The sequence below is a fragment of the Notothenia rossii genome (genome assembly GCF_949606895.1).
Source record: "Notothenia rossii genome assembly, chromosome: 2".
NCBI classification, from domain to species: Eukaryota; Metazoa; Chordata; class Actinopteri; order Perciformes; family Nototheniidae; genus Notothenia; species Notothenia rossii.
Window position 1 is genome coordinate 38,721,218 of NC_136904.1, and position 13,954 is coordinate 38,735,171.

The window sequence follows — 13,954 nt, forward strand, 5'->3', positions numbered from 1 at the left end:
AAAGATTAACTTAATATTATCTTAGTATAACCAGACCCAATATAGAAACTTAAAGACCCACTTTGTCAATTGAGACAGGTAGCATGATGGAGATTATATTTGTTTACAAGAAATGAGAGATGAAATGCTAGGATTAAGGCCAAAATAAACAACCGTCAAAACAGCGTCCTGCATTATTTTCTATGTACAACCCAGCCTCTCCTCCTACAAAAAACGACCATATTGGCCGATTGTTCATCCCCTTATTACGACCCAGAGACACGTTTTAAAGTGTATGTTGTTTCTTACACGACCACTAAAGTGCTCTAGTGGTCATGTAAGAAACAACATGCTCCCGGCCCGTTCATTGCAAACGCTCCGGAGGGACGTTTATTCACAGATAACCCTCTCTGTAAAATCCTAAATTGTGGAATAGTTTGGCCATTAAAATGCTTTTTGATTCGATTTCTGGCGAGAAGTGTATATTGTACTCTTAGAATCCCCGTCCAGTCGATGTGTAGGATCTATAGTTTGATAGATATTACAAAGAGGATCTGAGGTCTCGCCAGGATAACGTGTATGCAGCTTCCATGTAAAGTTAGCGTGGGTGAAAACAGTTTTTCCGGTCTCTAAGCTTTCATAATAAAACCTGATATACAGTATTCCCCTCACTGTCAAATGATTACACAGTGATATCTGCATTAATCATCCACTAAAAAACATCAGTTTATCTTTGTTAATTACACAATATTGATTGGTTTACATTGTGTACAATGCTTTTGTTTTTAACCTTTGATTCAGAGAAACAAATAGTTTTTTCGGAGTTTAGACACTACAGTTTCCGAAGACACTACACTACCCAGAATCCCCAGCTATCGTTTGGGACTACAACATCCGCCTTGCTTTACAAACCCTGTGATTAGTCCTCAAGCCCTGTGATTGGATGTTGGAGTGGCAGTGCGACAAGGTTACGCTGAGCATCAAACAGCTCAAAGGAAATGGAATGGAACCACGGCAGACTTTCCAAAACTGGAATTGTACATGTACACATGCTGGCTATTGTGTGTTTCGCAACATGTTCTATGGCACGTCTCTTTATAAGACGTTTTCGTATTTCCCACAATTAGAAGTTGCCAGTATTAAACTGTGTACACCCTGGAGGTTTAGGGGATACGAAACACAGTGGTGTTATCAAATGTAAAACATATAATTAATAAATGGGTGAATTAATATACCCACATGACACCTAAGGTCAGAAGAGCTTTATATAAAGCTGGTCTTATGTCTGTGACCCCTCCTGTTGTTCATTGATAAGCCTGAAACATGCACTTGTCAAGGTTCAGAGGCACATTTTGCAAATATGGCAGTAGCCATCGATCATCTTAAGATAAGATAAGATAAGATATACTTTATTGATCCCAAGTTGGGAAATGTTTTTGTTACAGCAGCATACTACTTTGTTCTACTCCACTACAATTCAGAGGTTGACCTGGTATTTTTACTCCCCACCATTTATTTCAGTGACTTTGCAGATTCTGATTAATGATGTGAAATATAAACAACCCTTAAATCAGACTTTAGTTACACCTGAGTCAAATTCAGGGAAGGTGATTGTCAAGTGCCAAAATAAACTATGCAATATATTGGACGTTAAGTACTTTGTCAGACTTCATATTTATCTGTGGATAACCCCAACGTGTTGTTCTTATTCAAAAGAAGACCTTAACTTAAAGTATTCTTTAATGTTTCAATAAAGCCTTATTAGTTTGTCTGTTTGCACATCCTCCTGTTAATATCTTTGGACGTCTTGCACTAAACTGTTTTATTGTTGAGATCACTACAGTATCTTCTTGATATTTTAAATTTTGTATACAGGCTACTCTTAATATTTAAATGTTTTCATCTAATAAAACGTATTCAACAACAACATTCAATAACGTGCTTTAACCACTAGGAGGATATATTAGGGTAATGTTCAGCTTCATGTTTATAACCATCTCTCTAAGTCACTCCCAATGACTCGTAAAAACAATCATTCGGACAAGAAGTTCACGTAAAGTAATGAAAGATTTTGTATTTATTTAAATCTGATGGTCTTTGCAGGATCACAGCATTGTTTACAGAGATGCAAAAATGAACTTTGAACATGATAATAAACATCTGTTCTTGCATGCTTTGTCATTAGTACACAGTGTATTTTACAGATCATAAAGTTCATTAAAGTGATAAGATCTCAACACTTCTCAGTATCTCATTAAATGCATTGTTATTCACTTTAACAAGCCACAACACAAATAAACACATGAACTTGTAATAAGCACACATCTTGAGTGATTATCATTAATAACGTTTATGTTTTTCAGTTCAATAATATTAATAATCATAACTGTGGGGGAAACCTCTGTGTAGCAATGCAGGAGGAGTCACCGACTCAAAGGAGACACGGGGAGAGCTGGATGGCAAACACTGATGGTTTATTTGGAGCCTCGGCCGGAGAATTAACCAAACAAGTCCAAGAGTCAGAGGTTCTGACTTCACGGTAGAGTTGCCACGTCAATTCTGAAGAGCTCTCCCCCAGACCCATGTATTTAGCTAGTTCAGAGAGAATCATCAACATGCTGCATCACAAGATAGAATCAGAACACCTCTATCAGCTGACGCCATCAGGCAGGAACAGGGAGACACAACACTGAGAGCACAGCAGCCAAGGTTACAGGTGCCTGTGCTCAGTCAGGACAGCATGAACTGATACACTGGGTCAAAGTTTGGGCCTTGGAAAATATTTCCCCAACAATAATCATAAGCGTGCGACAATTCATGGACTGATTGCCTGAATTGGATTGGCAGCCCTTGATTCAACAGTGTGTTACCTCTTCAGTTAGCAGTGCTTTCACTTAGTCACCAACACATCACATTATAGAATGAAAACACATATCTGAATTTAATGCCTGACTTTTTGAGCCTTGGCAATTAAATTCTACAAAAATAAAAGAGCACTTAAAAAGTACATTTAGACAAATGTAATGCGGGAAAACCTGAACACCAGGGAAAGCCCAAACTGATAGATGATTGAGAGGGTGTAGAAGAAAAGTGTGAAGGAGGAAGGGTGGATAGAGGGAGGGACTTGAGGTGTATGGAGGCATATGGATATAGAAATACGATAGAGAGGGTGAGGAGGAAGGGTAGATGGAGGTGGGGTGAGGAAGATGAAGATGAAGAGAGATGAAGAGTGGGAAGAAAGGCAGCTACTGTCGTCGTAAACAACTAGCAGTGGCTTCTATTATACTCCTCTCTTTTCTTCTCTTTTTTCTTATCCTTTCTGCTTTTCTTCCCCACACGTAGCTTTCCTTCCACAGGGGTCTGCTTTGGGTCAGAGACTTCTTCTGGCTCCTTCACCTGTTCCTCTTTCAGCAGCACTTCCTCTCCGGCCTCGGTCTGCTTTGGGTCAGAGACTTCTTCCAGTTCCTCCACCTCTTCCTCCATCTTCTTCTCTCTGGTTTTGCAGCTCTTGTATTTATTGGCCACCACTGCTGCCCAGCTAAGCTTTGTCTCCTCTCCGCTTTCCATTTCCTGGAGGCCTGCCTCTCCGGCCTCGGTCTGATTTAAGTCGGGGGACTCTTCTGGTTCTTTCTCCTCTTCCTCTTCCTCTTCCTCTGGGGTGTCACAGATCTGGTCTTTATTGGCCAGGCTGTCCTCTGTCGGTTTGACCTTCCAAATTGGTGTGAAGTTAATTTCCCAGCAATTTGGTGTCTCAACAACAAGGTCATTTATGGACTCCTCCTCTGGTTTCATCAATTCCTCATCCACGCTAAGTTGTTTCTCAGCCTGGGCCTCAGGGAACTTCTCGTCCAGTTTGATGTCCTTGACTCTTTTCTTTTGTTGTTTTTTCTTCTTTCTGCTTTTGTCTTTCTGCAGCACTACCTCTCTGGTCTTCTTTAAGGAGAAGAACTCTTCTGGTTCCTTCTTCTCATCCTCCACCTCTGTGGTTTCACTGCTCTTGTCTTTAATGGCCACCGCTGCCACGAGGCTAAGTTGGATCTCCTCTCCGCTTTCCTCTGTCTGCAGCTCTACCTCTGCTGCCTCGGTCTTCGGGAAGTCTGGGAACTCTTCTGGTTCTTTCTTCTCATCCTCCACCTCTGGAGTCTGAACCACGTCCTGTGTGGACTCTTCCTCTTCATCCTCCACCTCTGGAGTCTGAACCACATCCTGTGTGGACTCTTCCTCTTCATCCTCCACCTCTGGAGTCTGAACCACGTCCTGTGTGGACTCTTCCTCTTCATCCTCCACCTCTGGAGTCTGAACCACTTCCTGTGTGGACTCTTCCTCTTCTTCATCCTCCACCTCTGGAGTCTGAACCACGTCCTGTGTGGACTCTTCCTCAGTGAACTTCTCCTCCTGATCTTCTTCCATTAAGGTGTCTTCCTCTGCCTGGCTGTGATGTGTCTCAGCTAGGTCCTCAATGGGTTTATCTTCTGGGTTCTTAATTTGATCCTCCCTCTTTCGGACTTCTGGCACCATCACTGTCTCCCCGTTGTGTTGTTGCTCCGCCGGGCCCTGAGGTAACTTCTCCTCCAGGTTGATTTCGACCTTGACTTCCTCCTCCAGGATTTCTTGCTTCACAGCCGGGACCTTTGTGGACATTTCCTGCTGATGTGACTTCTTTTCCTCAATCTTCTGGAATTTCTCCTTGATCAGTTTGCTTAGAGAAGCCCAGCACTCTCTTTTCTCTGCCGAGTCTTTTCTAATCCTCTCAGCCAGGGACTTGTTGTCTTTCTCAACGCTTTCAACATTTTTCCCCTTTTTATCTTCCAGACGCTTTGAAGATTCCTCCTTCAGTGCATTGTATTTCTCCTGCCAGTTTGTGGACACTGAGGCACTGTGAGAGAGAGATTCCTTCTCCTGTTTCAGACCCATGATTTCAGAGTCCTTCTGGTGGATCACTTCCTGCCAGCCATTCTCAGCTCGCACAAATCCTGCATTGTTTTGCACCAGCAACTGGTTTGATTGTGTCAAACCCTTTATTACAGCTTCCCTCTGCTCGATCCTGGTAACCACCATACTCTGGTGATAAGACCAACTCACCTCCCAGTGCTTGTTTTGCACTGCCAGGTCCTTTGCGTACTTGTCCAGAAGTTCATATTTGAACTCCCAGTGTTTAATAACCTCTACAAGTTTAGCTCTGCTGAAAATATGTTTGGCCTCTGGCCTCTGAGCGGCTTCCTGCTCACACACTACTGGGCTAATTATTCCATCCATGGCACAGTTAGTTTTGACTTGAATTGTGCGTAGTTAGAATAATTAAAGTGTGTCTGTACGAAACCGTGTTTCTTTGTATTAAACGGTACCTGTCTTTAGTAGATTTTTTCTCCATAAAAGACTGTATTGCTCGTATGTTGAATGTAGTTTTCTCTAGAAGTTAGTGTATCTAGGGAATCCGAATGACCTGCAATTAACACAACCTGTTCCTAGGGAGTACCAGAGTATAAATGTGAATCACCCTTGCATGTTTTGAATGTTCCGAATTCCAATCCAACATCAAGGCAGATGATGTCAAAATTTATCTGGTGATGACGTTATGACATCATCAGCAGATGATGTCATAATTTATCTGCAGATGAAGTTATGACATAACCAGATGATGTCATGAGGTGTTTGTGCTTGGATGTTCTTTATCATGACCTTCAAAATTGATTCTCAATTGAAGTGTAAAAGAACAATACTCAACTCCATGTTCACTTCAAGCATTGAAATATATTATTATTATGTTAATTAACCTAAGGTAAAATGTGAAATAAATTGATTCATTTTGTACTTGCTTTGTCTATTTTCTACTGATTTCTCAAGTGTTAGGAATCACTTATGGGTGCAGTTGTTTAGATGTGCTTTTAAGCTAATTGCAATTCAAATATGTTGATTATGTCCAATTTATATTTGAAGAAGGAAATGTAAATCAACAAAGAAGTAATGTTCTAGGAATCTCTGTTACGATACATTATTCAACACCAAACTTTTTAATCTGCTCAGTTATTTTATATTATTATTATTATTAGCATGCTTTCCTTTTCTTCAAGGTTCAAGGTTCAAGGCTTTTATTAGTCATACGTACATAGCTACAGTGTAGTTATGACGATGAAAATCTTAGGTCAAAGGCTTCTCCAACAGTGCAACACAATAACACAGACAAGCTGAAAAAATAGTGCAGGTAAATAAGTAGAAATAGTGTAATAAGACCAATAAGAGTCTATATACAAGTGATTGGAATATGCTATATTAGATCAATCATTTCTAAGTAGCAGCCAGATGAATGTTATGGATGTTGTTTCAAATGTTCAGATGTTGTTGGATGAAGCTGTCTCTGAGTCTGGTGGTTTTAGTCCGGATGCTGCGGTACCGCCTGCCAGACGGAACAGTTTGTGGCTGGGGTGATGGGGGTCTTTGATAATCCTGAGGGATTTCTTCCTGAGCCGCTGGGAGTAGAGGTCCTCCATGGATAATAATAATAGATAATAATACAAATAATAAAAATCAATAACGTGCTTTAACCACGAGGTGTTCCTTTCTATCAGCTGTGCAACGTTATGGTGTAAATACAGCCTATCTACCAATTGGATCAAATATAAAAGTCAGCCGAATTAGTGTTGATACTGCAGAGAGGCGTATTGTGTGAAAAGAAATGTAAAATGTTTAATTGCTTATATATTTATGATCCACGTCACGTTTTCAGTTTTGGCGGCAGCTCTTCCTGTTTGTCTAGAAGTCTTCTCAGCAGGGCTCTATAAATAGAGAACTACGGCAGATATGTAATATTTAATGCAGCCGAACCGTGTATTACAATGCCGTTATGTGATGACTTTCAAAGAGAAAAGCAAGCACTCGGAATAAAGTATTATTTTATTTTAAAAAATAATAATTCCGATTTCACATCGCATAAACACCAAATCCCAGTGTGCACTAAACCAGGGGTTCTTAACCTTTTTGACCTTGAGGCCCAATTTTTATAGTACAAAGTGGCCCGGGGCCCATTAAATATTAACACTGTATAGGTTTAATTGACCTCATTCTCGGTTTGATTTGTATTCAATAATAAACCAAATCCACTAACTGTTTAACAAGCAAAAACCTTATCAAATAAAATGACATGATAAAATGGGATCATCACAAATACTTTTATTAAACATGTGTATGTAAACCTACACATACTGTATCAAGACACCGAACAGGCTGATAATTCCTGGACCAAATCAAGCTGTGACAAGAAAAAATGTCAAGGATCAAGTCAGGCTTTTAAATAATAATAAAAAAGACCAATATTAGGATTTTACTTTAAATTAATAAAATATATATATATATATATATATATATAAATAATCAATCAATCAATAAAAGGGGGTGATAAAATAAATGCATTCAAATAATATAAATCTATTTTTAAATTAAATAAATAAACTAAATGAAATTGAAATAAAGTGCAAATGAAACTATAGCCTTATAATCTGCAAAGCTATTTGAAAATTGCTTCAGCAGTCTCCATTTTTGCATGGCAGAACCAGAATAATCTTTATATCTGTGACAAATGAACAATGACACAAATAATAACAACAATGAACAACAATAACAACAATAATACAACTCCCTTTTTATCTTGACCTCTTAATGAGACACTTGGGCCTGCTTCTGAGACATAATCAGATCCAGTCTGGGTGGAATGGGAGAAAGGCTCACTCTCAGAGTAGACTCCAGTGTTGCTCTGAGTCTGTTTCGGGCTTTGGTCTTAGTTGTGGCCACAATGGAGAATCCTGATTCACACAGGTACGTAGTTGTGAATGGGAGAAGGAGTTTCACAGCCCTCAGTGCAAGACATGGGTACTCCTTTGAGACAGCAACCCAGAATGAGCCCAGGTCCAGTTTGCCCCACTGCAGCTTTAAAGTGCTGTCAGTGGAAACGTCCAGAAGCTGGGATTCCAGGTGTGAGGGCAAAGCAACATCATTTGCAGTGGGATCCACTGAAAATGGGTCCAAAATCCACATGTTTCCCTCTCTGGGATCCTCAGGAAAGTAGTCACCAAATTTCTCTGCCAGTTGTGAGAGGTGCTGGGAGACTGAGTCGCTGATCTTCACCTGAGGGGAGTTTTCCAAAATGTCAGACAAAAGTGGAAACATGTCCATCCTATTTTCCTGGGCCCTCTTGGTCCACAAAGCAAGTTTCCTCTTGAAAGCTTCAACTTTGTCTGCAACACAAAATATGTTGCTGTTTCTTCCTTGAAGTGAGGTGTTCAGTTGGTTCAGTAGTGAAAAAATGTCACAGAGGTAGGCAAGTTTTGCTGTGAACATTGTGTCAGCATAGTAATCTACAAGATTAGATTTTTTCTCACTGAGAAAAGAGAAGACCTCATTCCTCAGTTCAAACAAACGATTGAGGACCAGTCCTCTGGAAAGCCATCTCACTTCACTGTGATATAGCAGTTGGACATGATCTGCTTCTATGTCCTCACAAAGCTTAGCAAAACATCTGGAGTTCACAGCATTGTTTTTAATAAAGTTTATGGTTTTCACACTTACATCCATCACCTGGTGGAGGTCTGGTGACATCTTTTTTGCCGCAAGGCTTTCACGGTGGAGAAAACAGTGTGTCCATTTAGCTTCTGGTGCACGATCAAGGATCTGTCTAATGACACCATGATGCCTGCCAGTCATTGATGCTGCACCGTCACTGCACACCCCGACACAGTTCTGCCAGTCCAGGCCGTTCTCAGTGAAGTAGTTATCCATGCAGCGGAAACATTCCTGAGCCGTAGTTCGTGTTGGTAGCTCTCCACAAAACAGTATGTCTTCGTGCAAACTACTGTCCCAGCGATAGCGAACAAAAACAAGCAGCAGTGCAGCATTCGTGACATCCGTGGACTCGTCTAATTGCAAAGAAAAAAAAGGGCTGCTTTTTATTCTTTCTATAAGTTGATGCTGTATGTCTGATGCCATGTCCGCGATACGGTGACTCACAGTGTCGTTTGAGAGTGGGATGGTCAGCAGCTTTTTTGCAGCGGCCTCTCCGACCATCTCACGGCACATATCAACAGCGGCAGGCAGAACCAACTCCTCCGCTATGGTGAATGCTTTCTTACTCTGTGCCACACGTCTGGCTACGAGGTAGCTCGCTTTCAATGCACATTTAGAGTTGCTTGTCAGTGACACGACAGACCTTTTCTGCATCTGCAGCCCACTTTCCTTCCTCTTAAAATATTCCACCGGCTTTCCCACGAGATTCGGGTGCTTGGTCTCTAGATGCCGCTGTAGTTTTGAGGGCTTGAGGGCTTCGTTGGACAGCATTAGCCCACACTCCACACACTGGGCTTTTGGCACTGCCTCTGTTCCTCCATTTACGAAACCGTATTTAATGAAGTCGAGATTGTATTTCCGTAAAAACTTTGTCTTTTGGGTGGGGGGGTTGGCAGGACATTCGTCTTCATTTTTTCTTTTTAAAAACTTCTCCATTTTTGCCGCTTCATCTATGTGTATTGGCGCTTGTTAACAACTGAGTGGTAATAAAGATACATTGACAAAAAAAAAAACGCCACCACGTGGTCGAAAGCTGCACGCAGTCTCGCGGCCCTTGCGGCCCACAGGTGCAAAACTGAAAGTTTTTGGTGGCCCTCTGGGGGGCGCTGTGGTTAAGAATCACTGCACTAAACCATCCAATCATCGAGCTGAGGATCTTGCCTACGTCTGTTTCCGGTTTCGTTTATGACAGATGTATTTTGTTATACACACATTCCTTCACATTTACATTTTAATGTACATTAAAGTATTTCGTGAGGCCTTCTAACATGTTTAACCGTATAACTACGGTTGTCGTTAAAGAGTTTGTAAATTAACATGAACCGAAGCTGTTGCCTGGCAACGCAATCACACGTCACGTCCGTTAATTCCACATCCACACACATGGATTAACATCGATTTAATACATTAATGTAGCCTTTGTTTCTGCTAAAAGAGGTGTCGACCAGCTGGGGCAACAAGAAAATCGGCGTAATCGAGTGTGACTATTACAAAATAAATCATTACGTCGGGGTAGCATTTGCTTGGTATTTCCGGTTATTTCTCCACTGGTTAACATGGGTTAACAATACCGTGTAACTGTCACGTTTGAAGGGACGAAATGGTGATATCTTCACGTCTCCCAGCATGGTAAATCGTCACATGTTCACGTCTTGCCGTGATACCGGGTTGTGTTTGTGATATATGCAACATAATGGTTCACTTTGTTAACAAGGAAACAATGCATTATTCATACACTTTGACAGTACATCTCCCCTTTGGTGATCTTATAGTGAAGTTACAGTTATACTATAGTGTTTCCTGTAGTATTTCTATGGTTTTTCGGCCACGATAGGAAATTACTATAGCTGTACTATTGAGTTTTATGTAGTATCACTATATTGCTTTCTATATTATTTCTATGGTTTTTTGGAAAACACTACAGAAAATTACTATAGTAATACTATAGAGTTGGCTATGGTGATCTTATAGTGAATCTATAGTTAATTAGCTTTAATAATGATGTATTCATCCCTATAGTAAGTATGGTATCAACAAATAAAAGTTAGCAGGCAGAGCAGTTTCAATTTGAAAGATAGGGATTTTATTAACAAAATAAAATACATTGTTCACAGAATATGAATACGAATAAGTTAAACGTAAAAAAATTACAAGAACAATTTCAGGCCTGAAACAGAAATGGTTGGGCAATGAAATTAAGGGGAAAAGTGTCCCAACCCCTATATACAGTATAAACACATTTCACATTCATATACTTACAACCCATGCCTCTCTACCAAGTGAGAGAAGCAAACTCTGACAAGTTTGAGGCTGGTCTTCTCGGTAAGAATGCCATTTTGCAGTTCATCAAATACTTCTGGAATTTTCTTCTTAAGTAGATCAGTTAGGCCATTCAGAAGAACTGGTTCTTGGCTGAACAAAACAATAAGAGCAAGCACAGCACAAAGTACAGTTCTAGCCTGTGTGATTTTTTGAAACACAATTTAACAAGCATGGTACATGTATACCTGAGTTTGACAGACTTCTCTTAGGACAGGCTGAAGATCCGGTGCTTCAGAAAAGTGCACTTGGAATCTGTCAAAGTTACTGATTCTCACTTCTATCAACATCTATAAACTCTTTGAAGTCTGTGTTGTATTTTAAAATCCTATCAAGGACAAATCCAAATTCACCTGTTACTTCCAGGACATGGTTTGTGCTTTGGACACTGTAGATTTTTCTTTTAATTTACTTTTTGCTAGGACTTTAACAGATTCCTGCAGCTCATTCCCGCTTCCTGTAATTATAAGAAAAAGACAAATTCATCCTGATGTTGACTAATCATATTATGCCAGACTAAATTAAATGCCATCATCTATCATCTTCTAGTTAAACCCATTAATACACACCTTATATAAATTATAAGCAGTATGGTAATTTTAAGTTAATTAACTTCACCCATAAAGACAACTTCTTGAGAAGCACAGGGGAGATTCTGCTCAGCCTCCAGTGGCGTTTTCTCCTGGAGGCAGGGTATTTCTTTATATTTTTCATTTGTATTTAAAAACATCTCTTCGCTGTTGTCAGTGAGTATTTTACAAAGACTGAAACAGCGCCCCTCTAAATTAATGTGTGGTGAAACACAGTATTGCACGCTACACTCACTCTATACTACACCCGCAGTCCGCTGTGTCAGGGACATGTCAAGGAAAGCACGCCGGCCTTCCCTTCCAACGATTTGATTGGTCGGAAGGAAAGCCCGCCGGCCCTTCCCTTCCGACCAATCAAATCGGGAAGGCCTAACTGCCGTGCGTGACGCTGCGTCTCACATACAGTTGCCTTAGCGACAAGAGACAGATATGAAATCTCCCTTCTACACAATATAATATTTGCAAGTATAGAGTAGTGGCTGATGTTTTAGTCAGAAACAGGTAAACTGTAGTGTACACGTACTACTAATAAATAACTTTAGTGCGAGTAAGTTACGTATTTGCACTGTAAGAGACTGTATAGCAACGCAGCCTCACTCGCACTTTCTCGCCACATCTGGCCGAACAATGAAACCTAGCCAAAGTAGCTAGATAGCGTTAAACATATAGCTGCTAATGCTATCAATATAATGCCGATTGAAGAATGATCACAGAAAAGACATTAAGTTAAGATAAAATAAATATAATAAAAAAGAAGAAGAACGGCCTAAAGGAAAATAATTGTCATCCAGGCAGCTAAACTCAAACAATAGTTAGCCGTTCAACATTGGCAAAACATATTTATTTAAGTTTAAAAATATGTATTTAGACCCCTAGCTTGCTCACATTATGACAATATATCTGCTCACTTTGTTAAAAACGTTTTGTTTCTGTATAACTTACCTAGAGTTAGACTCTCCTCCGCTGACATCCATGGTCCACAGCAGCCAGAGGTGAAATGGCAGTTGGGACATTTGATTGACAGTTGGACAGTTGAAAAATGATACATTTGAAATAACTCAACCGTGATTGGGCAGGACAGTGCCCAATGTTAGCCCAGTGTTAGGTTGACTATGTGCATTTTTATTTTTTCTCTGTACACACATGTGTGAACGGAGCCCCTAGCCTAAAGGGACATGAAAAAAAAAAAAAAAAACAGAGAAAAAAAAAAGTCTCGAGAGAAAGTTTCTCGTGCGCACGAGATACTAACCCGTTATCCTGACTTTTTTTGGGGGAGAAAGTTACCGGTGCGCCAAGGAGGAAGTGAAGCGCACAGGACACAACCATTTAATTGCAGACTGTTATGTTTACGTGGGGAAATGACAGTGCATTATTTGAGATATATTTCGTACTCAGACTTCACTTTAAGGACATTTCGGCCAGGGGTGTGTGGTCACTCCAGGAGGCAGCGGGACGTGTAACTCAGAGAAGAGCAGCACCAGCGCTCAAAGAGCTTTTACGCACCGCCTTCTGTGTTTACCTTCGTTGAACAGCAATAAAGAGTGACCACAGGCCGTTTTAACCACACACACCTCTACACACACACCGAACTGCCCGATTACTCAGGGCAGTCCGCCACTGACTGTGTGTGTGTGTGTGTTCTGAGTGTTTGTTTCCCTATAAAAAAAGCTGCGGGGGAAGCAGGTACTCTGCGAGTCACGGACATTAATTCATAGATCGAAGCAGACTGGTTTACAAACTCTCCTGTTTTGCCAATCCGGTGCTTAAACCAATAGCTCTACACCCCTGGCCGAAATGTCCATAAAATTAAGTCTGACTTCAAAATATAGTCTATCTCAAATAATGTATGCTCTGTCATTTCCCCAAGTAAACATAACAGTCTGCAATTAAATTGTTGTCTAATTTGTGTTCCACTTCCTCCTTGGTGCATCGGTAACTTTCTCAAAAAAAATATGCGCACGAGAAACGAATCCGTTTTCCTGACTTTATTTTTTTTCTCTCTCCATTTTTTTTTTTCCATGTCCCTTTTGGGGCTCCGTATGTGTGTGTAAAATAGTTCAGAAATGACACTGAATGTGTTGAATTACCTTTGACACAGCAGTTTGTTAAAAAAAAATGACACATTAATTCTAGGAGTGTAATACTTTTACAAACACTATGGTAATAATATGCATTCATTATGACAATATCATACTATTATAGGAGTGGTCTACAGTGTGTTCAAAAAACAACTACAGAAACACTATATATTATACTATAGTTATACTCAGTGCTTGAATTGGAATAAAAAAGGTGCCAGTACTCTAAATCAGCAACAAGTATTTGGCACAAAGTCATAGTATATCCTATAATGCTGGTGGGTTTGTCTCTTTACTGTATATTTTAGAAAGGCTCACTGTACTTAAACAAAATGACTCAGGGTGCATCTGAGATTAGAGGGGGTGCAGTGGTAAAGTGCTATTTTTATAAGTGGGGAGTGGACCTGACACCCTCTAGTCTAGGGGGGTCCGGGG

The 13,954-nt window shown here is 40.4% G+C and overlaps 1 long non-coding RNA gene across 1 annotated transcript; it reads right to left on the bottom strand.

The window, feature by feature from the left end:
- Window positions 1-10,584: 10,584 nt before the first annotated feature.
- LOC307029851 lies at window positions 10,585-12,475 on the bottom strand. Its single transcript, XR_013805425.1, has 3 exons — window positions 12,384-12,475; window positions 11,040-11,308; window positions 10,585-10,944 (listed from the first exon to the last, which is right to left on the bottom strand). It is a non-coding gene; the product is annotated as an uncharacterized lncRNA (long non-coding RNA).
- Window positions 12,476-13,954: the final 1,479 nt, after the last annotated feature.